The sequence below is a fragment of the Pseudophryne corroboree genome, chromosome 5 (assembly GCF_028390025.1).
Source record: "Pseudophryne corroboree isolate aPseCor3 chromosome 5, aPseCor3.hap2, whole genome shotgun sequence".
Lineage (NCBI taxonomy): Eukaryota > Metazoa > Chordata > Amphibia > Anura > Myobatrachidae > Pseudophryne > Pseudophryne corroboree.
The window spans coordinates 473616938-473634040 of record NC_086448.1 but is presented as its reverse complement, the minus strand read 5'-3'; positions in this window follow the sequence as shown (position 1 = coordinate 473634040).

The following is a 17103-nucleotide window of genomic DNA, read 5'->3' as shown; positions in this document are numbered from 1 at the left end:
GATCTCTAGTTATGGTCCCTTCTAAGGCAGTTCTTACTTTTATACTTCCTGGTGTCTGTCTGAGATGGCTACCTTAAGCAGGATGATTGTGTACTCAGGCTGTGCCACCAATTGACAGAGTACTACACATCTCTATTTCGTTCCTGGTTCTGATCCACATTTTGAGGCTTTATCTCAGGAAATTAGTAAAATAAATCCCGTCAGGGAGAATGCTTCAGGATAGGAATAAGAAATAGACTACTGAGTTAATTGGTTTCCACCTATTCCCTCACGTTGGGACAATGTAGCGGTTCATTTTTCCAGGGTAATGCATCTGTCTCTAGTACACAATATTGTTGCTTCAGATCCGATGGCTCACATTTACAGACAGTGTTTCTTTATCCTTTTGCTAATGAAGACACTGACCTGATGGAGGTTCCACTAATAATTAGTGGATGCATCCAACATGTGGTGGCCTAAGACAACGGTCTTTCCTAAAGTTCAGTATGTGACCTTGAATCACCGCATATTGACAACACTGAGGCGGTTATTAAATTGGTATTCATTCTGACAGGAATAGTCCTATGCCCTATCCTGGCTAATGCATGTATCTTAGAGTGGTTGCAGATTGCATAATGCAAGTTGTCCATTATTGTATAAGATGATCCTTTTCAAATGATCCATTGACAGATTAGGTCTCTGAAGCTCTATCCTCGGTCAATGTTGTGTTCTTGGATTCTATTTCTATTCAATCCTGCATCTCTGCCCTGTCTATGATGCCCATATATTCGTTTTGATTGCGATTTGTGTAATTCTGCTTCCAAATCAAAGCAAGCCTTGCAGGCAGGAGCAAATAGCTCTAGCAGCAAGATGTCTGCCTTCAGTATAACAGGTCATGGGTTCTCATTCTGAGTGTGACTGCTAAAAAAATTTGTTATTTAAAATAAATATCAATGAAATATATATTCTCTTAGAAGGCATTTGTCCACCTGGAACTCGGACTTCCGATATGTCCTCTGCAGGGCTCATGGAGTCGGGTGGTCTGGTTCTCAGTGGGGGAAAACAAACTTTCTCAGATTCCACTGGTCCATTGAATATACCAAATGATATCATGAGCATATATTCTGAATCTTGGGGAGCACGTACCAAGCAGAATTCTTTGTTATCCCTCATATTTGCATTTCATCCAAAAGACAGGCTCTAATCCTTGCAGTCTGTTCGCTATCCAAAGCAGGAGTATTCATTCCAATCCCTTTCCCATCAACAGGGCCTTGGGGTTTTGACTGTTACTTTCTAATCACTGCCACATTTGGTGGATTGCGGCAAAAAGAGCTCCATCTCATGCACCTTTTGTCATACACATCTACAATGGACCTTGGTTCTGGATTTCTTACTTTGTGGAGGATGGTGTTCAGGGGTTTTCTTTTTGACCCCAGGTATCTTGGACTTTTGTCTGAGTGCAGGATTTCCAGACCAGAATACACTCTTTTCTGCAGTTTCCTCAGAGGTCAGTGATCCATGGCATACACTTCCTCTGCAAGATAGAGGCGACTTTACAGGTGGCTCCATTATCCCGGTCTCATGCCTGGATTCTTCAATCTCAAATTCTATGTTATTAATCCCAGGCAGAATTGAGTTTACATAAACAACAATTCAGTATGTCACTTCAAATACGACAATATCTTCGTTGGTGTCTACACAATCCGAATCTGACCCATAGGACTCCCATTTTCTGTCTTGACATGGAAGGTCATAACCACAGTCACTAGTCTCAGACATTACGGTTTTGGGTTTCAACTTTGGTTTTCAAAAACATTGAGGTCCGCAGTGAAGATGTCCCTTCCATCTCTGGGCAATCCACGACACCTTGGCTCCAGCTCAAGGCTTTCTACAAGTGCTCGCTTTGGTAGCACATATACTTAAAAAAAAAATTGGAACGGTACAGAGAAGATTAGCATGGTCTTGCATCCCGCATCTAGTTGAACTTCGACACTGCAGTGGTCTATATCAATGTACACAGTGCCACTTGCAGCTGGAGAGCCATCGGAATGGTATCTCATCTATGCAGAGGGCGGAACTTTGGGTTCCGGTAATATCGGCCAGTTCCAGAATGGACAACTGGTAAGCAGACTTCCCGGGTTGTTTTGCTTTTCTTCCCTGAAGAATGTGAAAAAATCCAACAGGTTTTTCTGATTTTGATGTACCTGTGTGACAAGCCAGCATCGACCTCAGGGCTTCTCATCTCTGCAAAAAGGACTTCATTGGTACGGTGATCGCTCCGGGGATCCTCTTGTGGCAATCATGGATGCAGTGTTAGCTCCTTGTCACTTTCATCTGGCATATTTGTTTCTGCCTCTGGCAAGATCCAGTAAGTGCTTCAACGCATTTGACCAGTGGCTCTTTCAGTCTAACTAAATCGCTCTGGATTTGCCTGTCGACACTGCTCTGCAATGCTTCAGACCAGGGTGGCCAAGGCTCCTTATAGTGTACCTCTTCAGCCAGATCTTCAGCAGAGTTCTGATTATTCTCTGTCTATCCATATAGGGATAGTAATATTGTGGGAGAAAGTTAATCTTAATCTGATTGTATCTGTACTGTTTTTTTGTTTTGTTTGTATCTGTACTGTTTTTTGTTTTTTGTTTTGGAGGGAAAAAAAAGGTGTGAGTGAGGAGAAAGCCAGAGGGAGGGGGTTGAATCAGGTGTGAATAATCAGGAGGAGGAGGGGCTGACTAAAGCAGCTGGCTGAGCCTATATAATCAGTGATCAGACTCATTGGAGCTTGATCATTGTAAGGGAGCTTGTATTTCAAAGTGTATCTTGGATTTGTAAGTGTATGTGAGTTGGAAACAGCAGCCGGTGAGTAAGAATACTGAAAAAGGTGATTTTTATAATACGCAATCAGGAACACACATATTTGCAGTACCATTAAACTTCTGGTGAGGCTGCAAGGGGCTGACCTTGTGAGTGAGTGAGAGGGTCTTGGAGTAGCAGTGAGGCTGTGATTGTGCCTGTGTGTGGGGCATTTTTTTTTTAGCAGGAGCTGGAAGCAGAGTGAAAAGGAGGTGCAGTGAGCTGGAACAACTGCAACTGCTAAGTGGAGTATCGGTGCCGCAGGAGAGGTCCCACTCAGAGGGGGCACTGGAGTACTACGACTGCATAAAAGCGAATGACCAATAACTGCACAAAGATAGATAAGTATAAGCCAGCTTAATTATTGTATAAGTGAGTGCTTTTCCAGATTGTATGTCTTCTACTTTTTCTTTTTGCTTCTTTTTCTTTGAGAGTAACACGGAGTTAGACCTTACAAACAATATGGGAGGTGCTGCGATTGGGGACCTCACTCAGTGCATGTCATGCAAGATGTATGCACACCTGGAGCTACCGGCCCAGTGTGATTACATCTGCACAAGGTGTGTGCGAACTATTGCCCTGGAAGCCCAGGTAACTGATCTAGAACAAAGCATTACGCGACTGAGGGAGATTCACAATCTCAAGCGAAGTTTAGACAGAACGTGGAGAAGTTGTGGGAGGGGTCAGTGGTAGAAGAGGATGATGATCAGGTAGCCAGCTGGGTCACAGTTAGAAGGAAGAAAAAAAGGGGGAGGCTCGACATCTCCGAACTATCAAACCCAAACAAACTTGCCCGACTGGACGAGGAATCGGAGGATGATAGTGAAGAAATGACAGTGCCGGAGGAGACTGCTCCCTCTAGCATCCAGAGGAGCGGTCCCTCTGGCACAAATGGGATAAAAGATAGTGAGGTACCTAGTCAGATGGTGGTGGTAGGGGATTCTATCATCAGGAAGGCAGATAGGGCAATCTGCTACCTGGACCGTGATCGCCATACAGTCTGTTGTCTCCCGGGTGCTCGGGTACGGCACATCACTGACCGGGTAGATAGATTGTTGGGAGGGGCTGGGAAAGACCCAGCGGTCTTGGTGAACGTTGGCACCAATGACAAAGTTAGCGGAAGGTGGGATGTCCTTAAGAAAGACTTTAGGGACTTAGAAAAGAAACTTAAGGCAAGGACATCTAAGGTAATATTCTCCGAAATATTACCCGTGCCACGCGCTAGTCCAGGAAACAGAGGGAGATAAGGGAGGTAAATGTGTGGCTTAGGGATTGGTGCAGGAAAGAGGGGTTTGTGTTCCTGGAACACTGGGCGGACTTCTCAGTCAGGCACCATCTCTTTTGTCGTGATGGATTGCACCTGACTGAGGAGGGGGCAGCGGTGCTGTGGGGAAGGATGGTTAGAAAGTTGGAGGAGATTTTAAACTAGGAGCCTGGGGGGAGGGTAAACTATGGGTCATGCAGTGAGAATAGTGGGGATGGCGGTTGTAAACGAAATGGGGGAGAAGTTGGGGGGAGGGTAAGAGCAGGTGGTAAGGTTACTAACATGAGTACTAAAAGAGATTTTACCAAAGTACTAACCAATGATGATTACAGGTCATCATTGCTACATAAGGTGAAAGATGTCCCTAACACAAGGGAAAATACTTATCTTAGTTATATGTATGTAAACACTAGAAGCATTACAGGTAAAAAGGGTGAACTAGAAATACTTGCAGCAAGCAAACAGTATGATATTATAGGCATTACTGAAACTTGGTGGGACGAATCTCATGATTGGACAGTCAATCTAGAGGGCTATACACTGTTTAGGAGAGAAAGACTAGATAAAAAGGGTGGAGGGGTGTGTCTTTACATAAAGCCGTTTCTAAAACCTGATATAAGGGAAGATATTCAGTAGGGGACTGTAGACAATGTCGAGACATTATGGGTAGAAACTGCATGCGGGGAAAAAGGAATAAAAAAGTTAGTATTGGGTGTATGCTATAGGCCACCTGGTATTAACGTATCTGATGAGGAATTGTTACTAAAGTAAATTGAAATAGCAGCAGGAGTAGGAGACATAGTAGTAATGGGAGATTTTAACTATCCAGAGATAAACTGGAAAAACGATTCATGTGATACTGCTAGGGGCAATATGTTTTTAAACACACTTAATGATAACTACTTAGTTCAACTGTTTGAGGAACCAACTAGGTACAATGCGATCAAAGACCTGGTATTAACAAACAATGGGTATTTGGTATCAGGTATTATAGTAGCAGAACCCATAAGAAACAGCGACCACAATATGGTCACATTCAATATCAGTTTTCATAAACAGCCCTATACTGGCTCAACTAGGACTAAACTTTAGCAAAGCGAATTTTGAAAAGATGAGGGTATTTTTAAGGGATATTGAATGGGAAGGTTTGTTTTTAGGAAAAAATACTACGGAGAAATGAGAGGTACTAAAATTCCTGCTAGCTAAAAATACTCTCAAATTTATTCCTACGAGCAGCAAAAAAAGGAATAAATATCATAAACCGATGTGGCTTAGCAAAAAGATAAAGGAACTTATGGGCAAGAAAAGGCGAGCATTTAAAAAATACAAATCTGACGGGGAAGCAGATTTATTTCAGCACTATAAGGAATGTAACAAAATATGCAAAAAGGAAATAAGAGCGGCTAAAGTAGAAACTGAAAAACTAGTAGCAAAGGAAAGCAAAGCGAATCCCAAAAAAATCTTTAAATACATTGATAGCAAGAGATTAAAGAAGGAGAGTATAGGCCCTTTAAAAGATAAGTTGGGAGTCTTAAGCAAAAATGATAATGACAGAGCAGACACACTAAATGAGTTTTTTTCAACAGTATTTACTGGAGAAGACTCAATTCAGGGACTAACACATAATCTCAATAATGAGAATATCTCACTGATAGGTACTTATTTAAGCGAGGAAGTAGTCTGTGACCGATTAAAACATTTAAAGATTAATAAGTCACCAGGTCCCGATGGTATTCACCCAAGGGTTCTAATAGAGCTTCACTCTGAACTTGCAAAACCGCTATTTTTGATCTTTAAGGATTCAGTAATATCAGATATGGTTCCCAAAGACTGGCGTATAGCTGAAGTAGTGCCTATATTCAAAAAGGGAAGTACAGCTGAACCAGGTAATTATAAACCAGTTAGTCTTACATCTATAGTGGGGAAAGAATTGGAAGGTATTCTAAGAGATAGTATTCAGAAGTTCCTTGAAGTCAATAAGGTCATTAAAAGGAAACAACATGGGTTTATGAAGGACAGATCCTGTCAAACAAACTTACTTGGCTTTTATGAAACAGTAAGCGCAAACCTAGATCAGGGTAAAGAGGTGGATGTAATCTTTTTAGATTTTGCCAAAGCATTCGACACTGTACCACACATGAGACTTATCTAAAGACGATACGTGTTTGGAATTCCCTGCCTGAGGGAGTTGTACTGGCCGACGCAGTCAACACCTTTAAGAATTAGTTAGATAAATTCCTAATGGATAAGGATATCCAGGGTTTCGGGGCATAGTCACACACTATGGTTATTATAAAAAAGAGGAGTAAAACGTAACGGCAGTCATCAACATCAGTCAAAATTTTATACAAAATAATCCTGCATAGGAGACCACAAATAGGTTGAACTCGATGGACAATTGTCTTTTTTTTTTAACCTTAGTTATTATGATACTATGTTACTATGTATTTCAGGCTCGCAAACCAATCACATTGCCCAGTAAATCTTTTCATCTTTTGGTGTGAATATAAAGGCCTCTCAGCTGAAGTTTTTAGTCTTTTTTGCCTCTTGTCCTTTCTGCAGAATAGTTGTCAGAAGGACTTTGTCTTCTTATCTTCAGATACAGGGTTCTGATATAGATTTTCTTTTCCAGAGATGGATACCAACATTCTTACAGATGTTTGGTGTTTCCTTCACAGCTTTTTGCATATACAGTTTCCCTGTGTAGCTCCTGTGTCTCCTTTCTAGCCTCTGGATTCTGTTGGGTGGCGGTTCCTTCCTCTTACGGTGGTTTTGTTTTCTTTTGCTCATTTCCTCAGCTCGGTGTGTTTCTGAGTTGGCAGTCCCTTACTGCAGTCCACCTTTGTTGGTTTTTCTATTGGGATAGTGGTTTTACATACAAAACTCCTTTTTTCAACACAGGAGCTGTGGCTCAGCGCACTAATGCTAGAAACCAGTGTATATTGAGACCTGGGTTCAAGACAAACCTTGAATCGAAACATTTGAAGTTTGCCGTACAGACACATTGTTGGTTCTTAGAGGTGCATCCCAGTGAGGTTGACTGGTCTCTAAGAACACTGAGGCTCGTTGGGCCACATCAGCTACCCATCAGCCTTATGTGTCCTCTGCTGTTCCTGTTCCTGACCCTCTGTGGAATTGTGCGACTCAGGTCATTGGGGACTTCTGGGCTGTTCGCAGAGGTGCCTCTATTGTGCATCTGTGTAGAACCGCAACCTTCACAGGATTCTATTGTTTCCATACTTTTGGTATGGGGGGATGCAATGCCTCTGTTGGGCGTCTGATCTTAGGGGTGGATTTCCCGCCTGTTTCCCCCCTCCTTTTGGCTTGCTTTGGGATATCACCCAAGTGTAAGTGCGCAATGTCTCCCATATCAATGAAAGAGAAATTTAGATTTTTTTACTTACCGTAAAATCTCTTTCTCTGAGTCTATCTGGGGGACGCTGCGATTCCTTCCCTTTTGTCTGGTTATTGATTGTTGGTTTTGTTTTCTCGCTCTCGGCATTGCTAAACTTTAACTGAGGAGTACTTCCTGTGAACAGTGGATTGATGGGAGGAGTTAGAGGGGGAGGAGTTAGTTCTTTTTAATAGCTTGTGTCAAACTCCATACTCACACACTCTAACCCAAGTGTAAGTGCGCAGCGTCCCCCAGATGGACTCAGAGAAAGAGATTTTACGGTAAGTAAAAAATCCGTATTTTTCACGCTGTCATTATGGGGTATTGTGTGTAGAATTTTGAGGGGAAAAAATAATTTATTCCAGTCTGGAATAAGGATGTGACATAACAAAATGTGGAAAATGTGAAGTCCTGTGTATACTTTCTGGATGCACTGTATACTTTGTATTTTTCATATACTTTATACAGTCAAAACTCTGGCACAAACGTTAGTATGACAGGAAACCCTCACTTGCCTCAGCCCACCGCACGTCACTGCCAAATGGACAATCAAATCAAAATTTAGATTGCACCTCCAGTGTGTAGTATTTAATAAATTACAAAAATGGTCCTGTCACTTTTTACCATATCTGTTATGGGTGCTCCTCAGGTATTGCCAAAACCATGGATTGATATTTTCTTACATTAAGACATCTCAAATTTACATCTGTATAGCTTTACCAAATTTTTAACACTCATTTATATTCACAACCATGAAAATCAGAAACTCCCGAGCGAAGAACGGTCAGAATAGCTAGTATCTACATAAATCTGTAAGAAGGAAACTGACCAAAACAAAATTAAATGATAACAAAGAACATATACAGTATACTATATTAAAATTGGTGTACAGTATGTGATAGTGACCAAATTGCAGGTAATGGTTATATATTTGGACCCCTTATCATGCTGCACTAAAGAAATAATAAAGTTCCCATACAGTAGATAGGGTATGGCAGCAAAGGAGCCTTTGTACAACTGCAGGTAGAAATATATGTGGCCAAAATGTTGTTAAAAAGAAAGAGGTCCCTTCTTTCAAACTACTGTATACTGTATGTCCCCTTATTCATTAGTGTTTGATGGCCACCTGTGATCACCAGATGATACTATGTTGGACATGGAAACTATAGGGGTCTATGTAATAAGCCTTGGAGAGAGCTATAGTAAATGGAATTAAAGTACCAACAAATCAACATCTAAGTGCCATTTTCAAACAGAGTTAGTGACAAGGTAATTAGGAGCTGATTGGCTGGTACTTTATCCCCATCCAGTTTATCTCTCTCCAAAGATTAGTACACAGACCCTGTGTTCCAAAGATGTTTTCCAAAGATGGGGAGGGGACAACATTTTCACTTTCATTCCTTTAATGCACATGCTCATGTCTGAGAAGGTGGGGATCCTAAGCCCAGATAGGTAAGGAAATCCTCAGAAGAAAAAGGGTAATGGCATAATAATTGTAATAATTTAGACAATACAAATAAAGGATATTAAGTTACAGCATAATTGCTACAGATGGAGCCTCACTCATCTAGGCTTCTTTGCTGCGCCTAGGTACACCAAGGCTTATTAGCATAAACCTTTCATCTATTGTTCTCAGCTGCAATACAATACAGAGAGAACAATACAGCAGAGGATTTATTAATTACAGCAGGGTATTAAGGGGGTCATTCCGAGTTGATCGCTCGCTGCCAATTTTCGCAGCGCAGCGATCAGTTAAAAAATTGGCAAAACTGTGCGTGTGTATGCAGCGCAATGCGCACGTGCGTTGTACAGGTACAAACAGCATCGTTACTGTGCAATGCTTCTAGCGAAGAATCCATTCGCACAGCCGATTGCAAGGAGATTGACAGGAAGAGGTTGTTTTTGGGTGTCAACTGAACGTTTCCTGGGAGTGTTAGGGAAAATGCAGGCATGTCCAGGCATTTGCAGGGCGGGTGTCTGACGTCAATTCCGGGACCGGACAGGCTGAAGTGATCGCAAGGGTTGAGTAAGTTCTGACCTACTCAGAAACTGCAAAAAACTTTTTTGTACTGCTCGGCTGCACATTTGATTGCATACTTGCAAAGCAAAAATACCCCCCTCCCTTCCCCCCGTAGGTGGCAACTATGCATTTGCACAGCTGTAAAAAGTAGCTAGCGAGTGATCAACTCGGAATGAGGGCCTAAGTCCGACTGCCTGGCTCAATTAATCCTATTAAAGGGATAGATGAGGAGTGCTCCATCTGTATTTCTAATGTATCACTCTGCAATACTACTTTTGTTATTATTATTGATATTGTTGTTGGTATTATTATTATTATTACTAACACTTATATACTTTTATTTATGTGGCCTCACATGGTGGTCGTGGCCCCTTACAGTGGTTAAACACAATTACATTTACAATTAATGAATAATCAATGATCTTTTATGCAACAGGTGACGGAATAAACAGGATCAGAGTCCTTGTTGAGAACAGTGGAAAAAACATGCACCAGTGATAAGGATAATGCTGGTAATAGAGATAACTGAGAAAAGAGGCCTCATACTTACAGTATAAATGTGAGAAGTGTAAATAAGGGGTAAAATGGAAAGTTACTAGATTGTTGAACAGAGGGACTAAGTAATATATTATGAGGATGGCTTTTTATGAAGAGGTGATCCCTAATACGTTGGCTGGCATGGTTACATCTGATACAACCATTTCAGAGAAGCTTGCAGTGACTGCAGGAAAGGAAATCTTCCAGCAGCCACCGAGCTCAGCCTACTGGTCCCATCCCCTTGGTTGCCATGGCATTTTCCAGCTAGCCGCCTCATAGCAACTAAGACACAGAAAGTAGACAATAAAATGTTTGCTCACCCAGGAAGATTGCAGCAGTGTAAGGTGTGCATGTCTTGTCTTTATTGTAATATTTATTTTACAGTAGAATGACATGTACTAGTGGGCCCTTTAATGCCCCAAATGCTGGTACTTGTGGTTTGCCAAGTACAAGCATGCATAGGAGGCTTGCTGGGACCTATAGTTCCACTGTAAAAGCCAATATTTTATCTGGATTTAACTTAATGGCTATCAGCATGGCACCCACCAGCAATGGGTGCTGGGGACAGCCCTGGGCTTCAGCCCTGGCCCTTGGGTGTCTCCAGGGGGAACCCTGTTATTGCAGGGTTCCTCACTACCCCAGATAACCCCTGCTAAGGCTGACTAGTTGGGAGGGCTAGTAATTCCATGGTCACAGGGACCTGTATAATTGTATCACCTGGCTGTGGCATTATCTTCATGACTAGTGGAGCCCAGTGCTGCTTTAAAAAATACAGCGGACCCCTACATCCTTTCCCGCTTAATTTTTGGAACCAGGACCGCTCCAAGAACTGGTGCTGGTTCTTAAAATACTGGGGGACCCCTATGCATTTTTTCCCAGCATTTTATGCACCAGGACTGGTTCAAAGAGCCCGGGGCTGGATATGCTTAGGAAGGGAAAACCCATACAATTTTTCTGATTTTAACTCTTTCAGACACTTTACACAATGAAGCATGCACAAATCTCACTGATCCATGCATGATTCTCAAAACACGCCAGCCAAAAGCAGGTCTATTTGAAAGTTCTATTTCTGTATGATTTCCATCATTTTCTGGCTATGTTTTGCTATTGTCAGCAGTGATTGAGAATACAAATACTTAGTAAATTCCTGTGTTATATGAGGTGTATGTGAAAATATAGATCCTACATTGAAGAGCATGGAGACTGAACACCATCAAAGTGGATTCAGGGGAGGCCAACAGTCTTTAAAAGTTGTCTTTTTTTGTTATGCCATCTGACACTATAAACTATTTACCATATTTAAAAAAAAATATTAAGCACATGCATCACAACAGTTTACACAAGCAAAAAGTAAGACGCACATAAAGCTATACAATAGGCATTACAATGCAACTTATAGTTCAAATGAACTTGCAAATTACAGTAGATACATCATATAGGATAGAGTGACAAATTCTTATATAGAGAACATGCAAAGAACATATGTTCAACGCAGACGATGTATTGCTTCAAATTCCTAGTTTTCTACATTTCCCAACCATTAAGGGGAGAACATGAGCTAGCAGATAAATTAAACAAGTTTTTCTCATCTGTATTTACAATAGAGGACCAGATGCAGGAATTAACACACAACCTCAATAATGATAATGTCCCACTGCTAAGTGCTTATTTAAGTGAGGAGGAAGTCTGTGACCGATTAAAAAAACCAAAGATTAATAAGTCACCTGGTCCCGACAGTATTCACCCAAGGGTTCTCATGGAGCACTAGCAAGATCACTATTTTTGATCTTCAATGACTCACATAGATCAGGCATGGTTCCCAAAGACTGTTAAATAGCAGAAGTAGTGCCAATTTTCAAAAAGGGAAGTAAAGCTGAACCAGGCAATTATAGACCAGTTAGTCTTACATATATAATGGGTAAAGTACTGGAAAGCATTCTAAAGGATAGTATACAGAAGTTCCTTGAAGCAAAAAAGGTTATTAATAGGAACCAACATGGATTTGTGAAGAATAGATCATGTCAAACAAACTTACTAGGCTTTTATGAAACAGTTAGTGTGAAACTTGATCAAGGTAAGGTGGTAGATGTAATCTTTTTAGACTTTGCTAAAGCTTTCAACACAGTACCGCACATGAGACTTATCTATAAGTAACAAGAACTGGCCCTAGGGAGCATAATATGCAATTGGGGCAGTAATTGGTTAGATAATAGGGAGCAGAGCATTGTGATAAATGGAAGTTTTTCAAATTGGACTGAAGTACTAAGTGATGTGACACAAAGGTCTGTACTTGAACCACTATTGTTCAACATTTTCATTAACAATCTAGCAGTAATAATAATAATAATAATAATAATAATTTTATTTATATAGCGCTCTTTCTCCAATAGGACTCAAGGCGCTTAACAGATACATAGCATAATATAGTACAGAAAATAATGAAGTACAGAACAGATTTTCATAAAATACAGAAGCATGGAGATACTAAAGGGACATTTATGGGAATGCTTGCGTAAAAAGGAAAGTCTTGAGTCTACTTTTGAAGGATTCTATAGTTGGGGCCTCTCGCGCTGTGTGGGGAAGTGAGTTCTATAGAGTCAGAGCCGCATGACTAAAAGCTCGACCCCCAGATGAATTACGGTAAATTCTAGGTACTGCTAAAAGTCTTCGTCAACAAATTGCAGTAATCGAGTCGGGCAGTATGGGGTCAGTAGCTGCTTCAGGTACCTTGGGCCCTGGTTATGTAGTGCTTTGAAACTCAGTAAGCCAATTTTGAAGATGATTCGCTATCTTACAGGCAGCCAGTGAAGGGAGTAGAGTATGGGTGTTATGTGGCTAGAACAGAGCACACCCCTGCAGTATATGTTCTTTTGTGGTTAGATGCAGCACACCAGGACAGACCTATGAGTACTTCCCAATCATCTGCCCAAAGATGGTTGAGGAAGGTCATACTGCATGTGTCTGGTACCATTCAGGCTGGACTCCAGGGTGTGAAAAGCATATCCAGAGCCAGGATCCAGATCAAAAACTGCAACAAGGTATAAGAATAGGTAAACCTGCACATGCGCAGTAGACTCCAGCACAATGCCAAAAACAATTGCGCCATGCAAAGGAGGGTCCCACCATGAAGTGCACACAGGCCACCTCCTCTATTAAACTGCCCCTGAGCGTGCCTGCTGTAAGTGTGCATGCAGGAACTGAGTTCATGCAAAGACACACTAAATAACACTGCCCCTTAAAGATCCCCATTTTATAAAGAACGCTAATGTGTCCAGCTTCTGTCAAATAAAAAAGGGTTCCCTGTTTATTTGAATGCAAATATTAAGTGCATATTTCTTGTTACAAAAATGGTAGACCCTGTTGGGCTAACATATTATTCATATACATTGTAGGTGTTTAAATCAAGATGGTGAAAATTAGCAAAACAAAAGCCATTAACATTTTTAATTGCAGATTTTTTTTACAAAAAGCTACTGTATGCATATAGTCCTTTTTATTTTCTTCAACTTCCTTCCCCACACCACAGTCAATCACAAGGCAAAACCATGACTTATAAATGATTGCCCCTTTAAAAAAACTTCTGTATTCGGTCGGCATCCCGCATGTCCTGTGAACTCAGACTCTATCACATCACGCCCTATATGTTTGAATGAAAAATGGTGATACTGAGCAAGTTGTTGAAAATATTTTCTCATGTGAACTTTGAAAATCTATTAACCCCAATATAATGAAATTTGCATCACTCATTCTGACTTTTGTTTGATGCAGAAAAGGCCTGATTTACTACTTTATGCTAATACAAGGATCATTGTGGCTTTAAACAGGAAGCTGTTCCTCCCACTATTTCCAATCCACAGTCACAACCATCATGATTAGCATGAGAAATTGAACCAGGCCCATGTTAGGTGCAAGATTTTATTCTTTGCACATATGACTTAAATTAAAACAAAATACATGTTCACAACACTCCCAAGACATTCTTACAAGACAGAGCAGCTCCCACTGGTTGCAATGTCATCACCTGCCCCACAATGTTCATTTTATCTAACGACAATCCTGCAAAATCCATCTGACTTAGGAATAGATAGAGATGAGCAAACATGTAAAAACTCACATCTGCAATTGTGTATGCTAAAATTTGCTATTTGCAGCCATCCAAATTAGAATCATCCACATAGGCGATGATTATGTCAGTAATGGGACCGGGCTGGTGTGTGTTAATGCTACCTGGGGGCAGATACATCCAGTCATGTCTGTTACTCCTGTATCTGCTCCTTTTAGGTGAATGATCCTCCACATCACTTCTCACCGCCCAATCCACTACATCACCTCTCACCCCCCCACCACCCACCCCCACGATCTTCCAAACTGCCTCTCACCCTTTGAACAGGACTACTGGGACAGGAGGGAGTAGCCAACCGGACACGTCACATATAGACAACTGCCAGCACCAGGAACACAACACCATAAGAAAAGGCCATGCAGAGCACTGGACAGCAGGTAACCAAACACTGATTAGGTAGCCCACAGGATCCACCACTGCAACCAAACTGTAATGGGTACTTTCACCAATAACAGGATACATCAGCTGGATAAATGCAGGAGAGCTAGAAAGCAAGTCCTACACTCCACTACTCCAGGCCACACCCCCTAGTACAAATGTTATACAATAACCCCTCCCGCTCAGACAGATCATCTCCCCCTTACACAGAATAACCCTCCAAAATAGATCATCTCCCTTTAGCAATAAATAACCCCCTCCCCCGTAGACATATCATCTCTCCCTAGCAAAGAATAATCTCAACAAAATATAACATCTCCCTTTAGCAATAAATAACCCCCTCCCCCGTAGACATATCATCTCTCCCTAGCAAAGAATAATCTCAACAAAATATAACATCTCCCTTAGCACTAAATAACTGCCTTCTCATTTAGACAGATCACCTCTCTGCAACACAGAATAGCTCCCCAAGCTAGACCATCATCTCCCCATGGCATTGTATCCTCTTCCCCACAGAGAGCTCATCCTCTCCTAATAAAAAATAACCTTCCCAGACAGATCTCCATGTACTTTCTAACAGCCAGTGCAGCTCAGTACAAGCAGCAGGATTTTTTTTAAAAGACTGATAGACTGGCTACAGCAGGTGCGGGTGACAGCGCTGTCATGCAAATTGCAATCAGACTCTCTCTGTGACTCTTGCCCTGTCTGAGTCTCACAGCAAGCCCATGATTGTTTCCACTCTCTGCACACTGGCTGTGGTGACACGGTAGCTTAGTGCAGACAGTGGCTGCTGAACTTACCTTTCCTTCTAGACAAATACCTAATCTTCCTCCAAGGTGCGTGATGTCACCAGCATTTGTGGTGCACTCTTTTTCAGCTTGTGAACTTAGAGCCTCTTCTCATGATATCAGTAGCCACACTACTAGCTGTGACAGGCAGCTGGTGGGCTGCCTATCATCAAGAAAGCTGTGCCCGGGTGATGCACTAAGGTGGATGAGGCCACAGGTGAAAGGCGGCCCTACACACCAATCAGCGCATCAGCAATCTACCCACTAAAGGAAGTGGCAATCTGGACCTAAATGCAGGCGTGTATTAGCAGGGAGGCCGGATATAAGGGTGTGCCTGTGCATAACAGGCACCCCCATATGCACGCCTATGATCCGCCCCAATGTATTTAATGTTTGAAACATCCATAAGACAAGTTAATAAAATTATTTCTTTTTATGCATCAAGTTCTTTCGTTTTCATTTGCAAAGTATCCTATTCCTAGATATTATGTCTACTTTGTAGAACAAGTAAGAAAATATATTTTATCATAAGTTTATTAGGTGAAGGTTGAAAAAAGTAAAATGGATTTATACTATACTAAATGATTGACTTTTGCTGGTTACTCTACTCAGTATTATCAAACAGAGGACTCTCAGTAGTTTTCTTTGCATTGCTTCTGAAAAAAATGGCGTTTTGTATTCAGTGATATTTTATTTACTGTATATTTCTTTCTTAATGAAAATCAAAAGACTAACCAAAATCTATAACATTCATTTTGGAAATGGTCATGCTAGTCTCCAAAGATTTTACTCACCCCAGATACTTATTTCTTCATTAATTATTGACCTCAATTAACTTTCAAGAAACTGGATTTCATTTGAACTACAATGTATAACAGGCTGCTGATGTACACCTATAATAAATTCAGTTCAATGCATGAAACAATTCCAATTTTGCTGTATTCCTGAACATGTTTATTTTCATCAGCATTGTAAGTGGTCAAGTGTAACACAAAAGTCCTAATGGAAATTGTAAAGCTTTTTCCAAGAAAAGGTCAACTTACTTACATTGAGGAAATTGACTGCAATGTGTATTGAATAGATTACATAGATAAACCAATCACATATACTATCAATAGCCTGGGAAAACCTGGCAAGTTACTCATGTACAAATGTATGAGTTGCTGTATCTGTGGTTACATGTTACATGTTACTTATTACACAGTATCAATAGCTTAATTTTACATCTGAGAAAACAGCCATAGCAAAAAAAAAAAAGTGAAAGTGAATAAAATATGCTGTATTATTGAAAGAAAGAGTCATCTAATCTTGGTTACCTTAAATTACACATTTAAATTTAACTTATACAATATGATTTGTTTATATGTTAGTTTTATCAAGCAGAAAGATTTTATTATTACTATGATCATTACTATTTATTTTTAAATTTAAATTTGATTTATTACATTTTCACATACCAAAATAAAGCAAGATAATAGTGTTCCAATTTTCCCTGTATTTCTAGGACATGACACAACAAACTAATTAAACTGGAAATATAAATTAATTCCTATTAAATATCTCCTTCATGTAGCTAATTAACAATAGAAAAATTAAAAAAATCAAAATAAAGTGTACAAATAATTGTCAGGAGTTAAAAAATAAAAAAATATGTGTGTTTTATACTCTAATACTGTACATTGCTTCATTTCCTTCTCAACTGTTGTATGCTAATTTACATTAAAATATTACTGTAATCTTGGTTTATCTAAAAGGGGGGGCCAACTTATT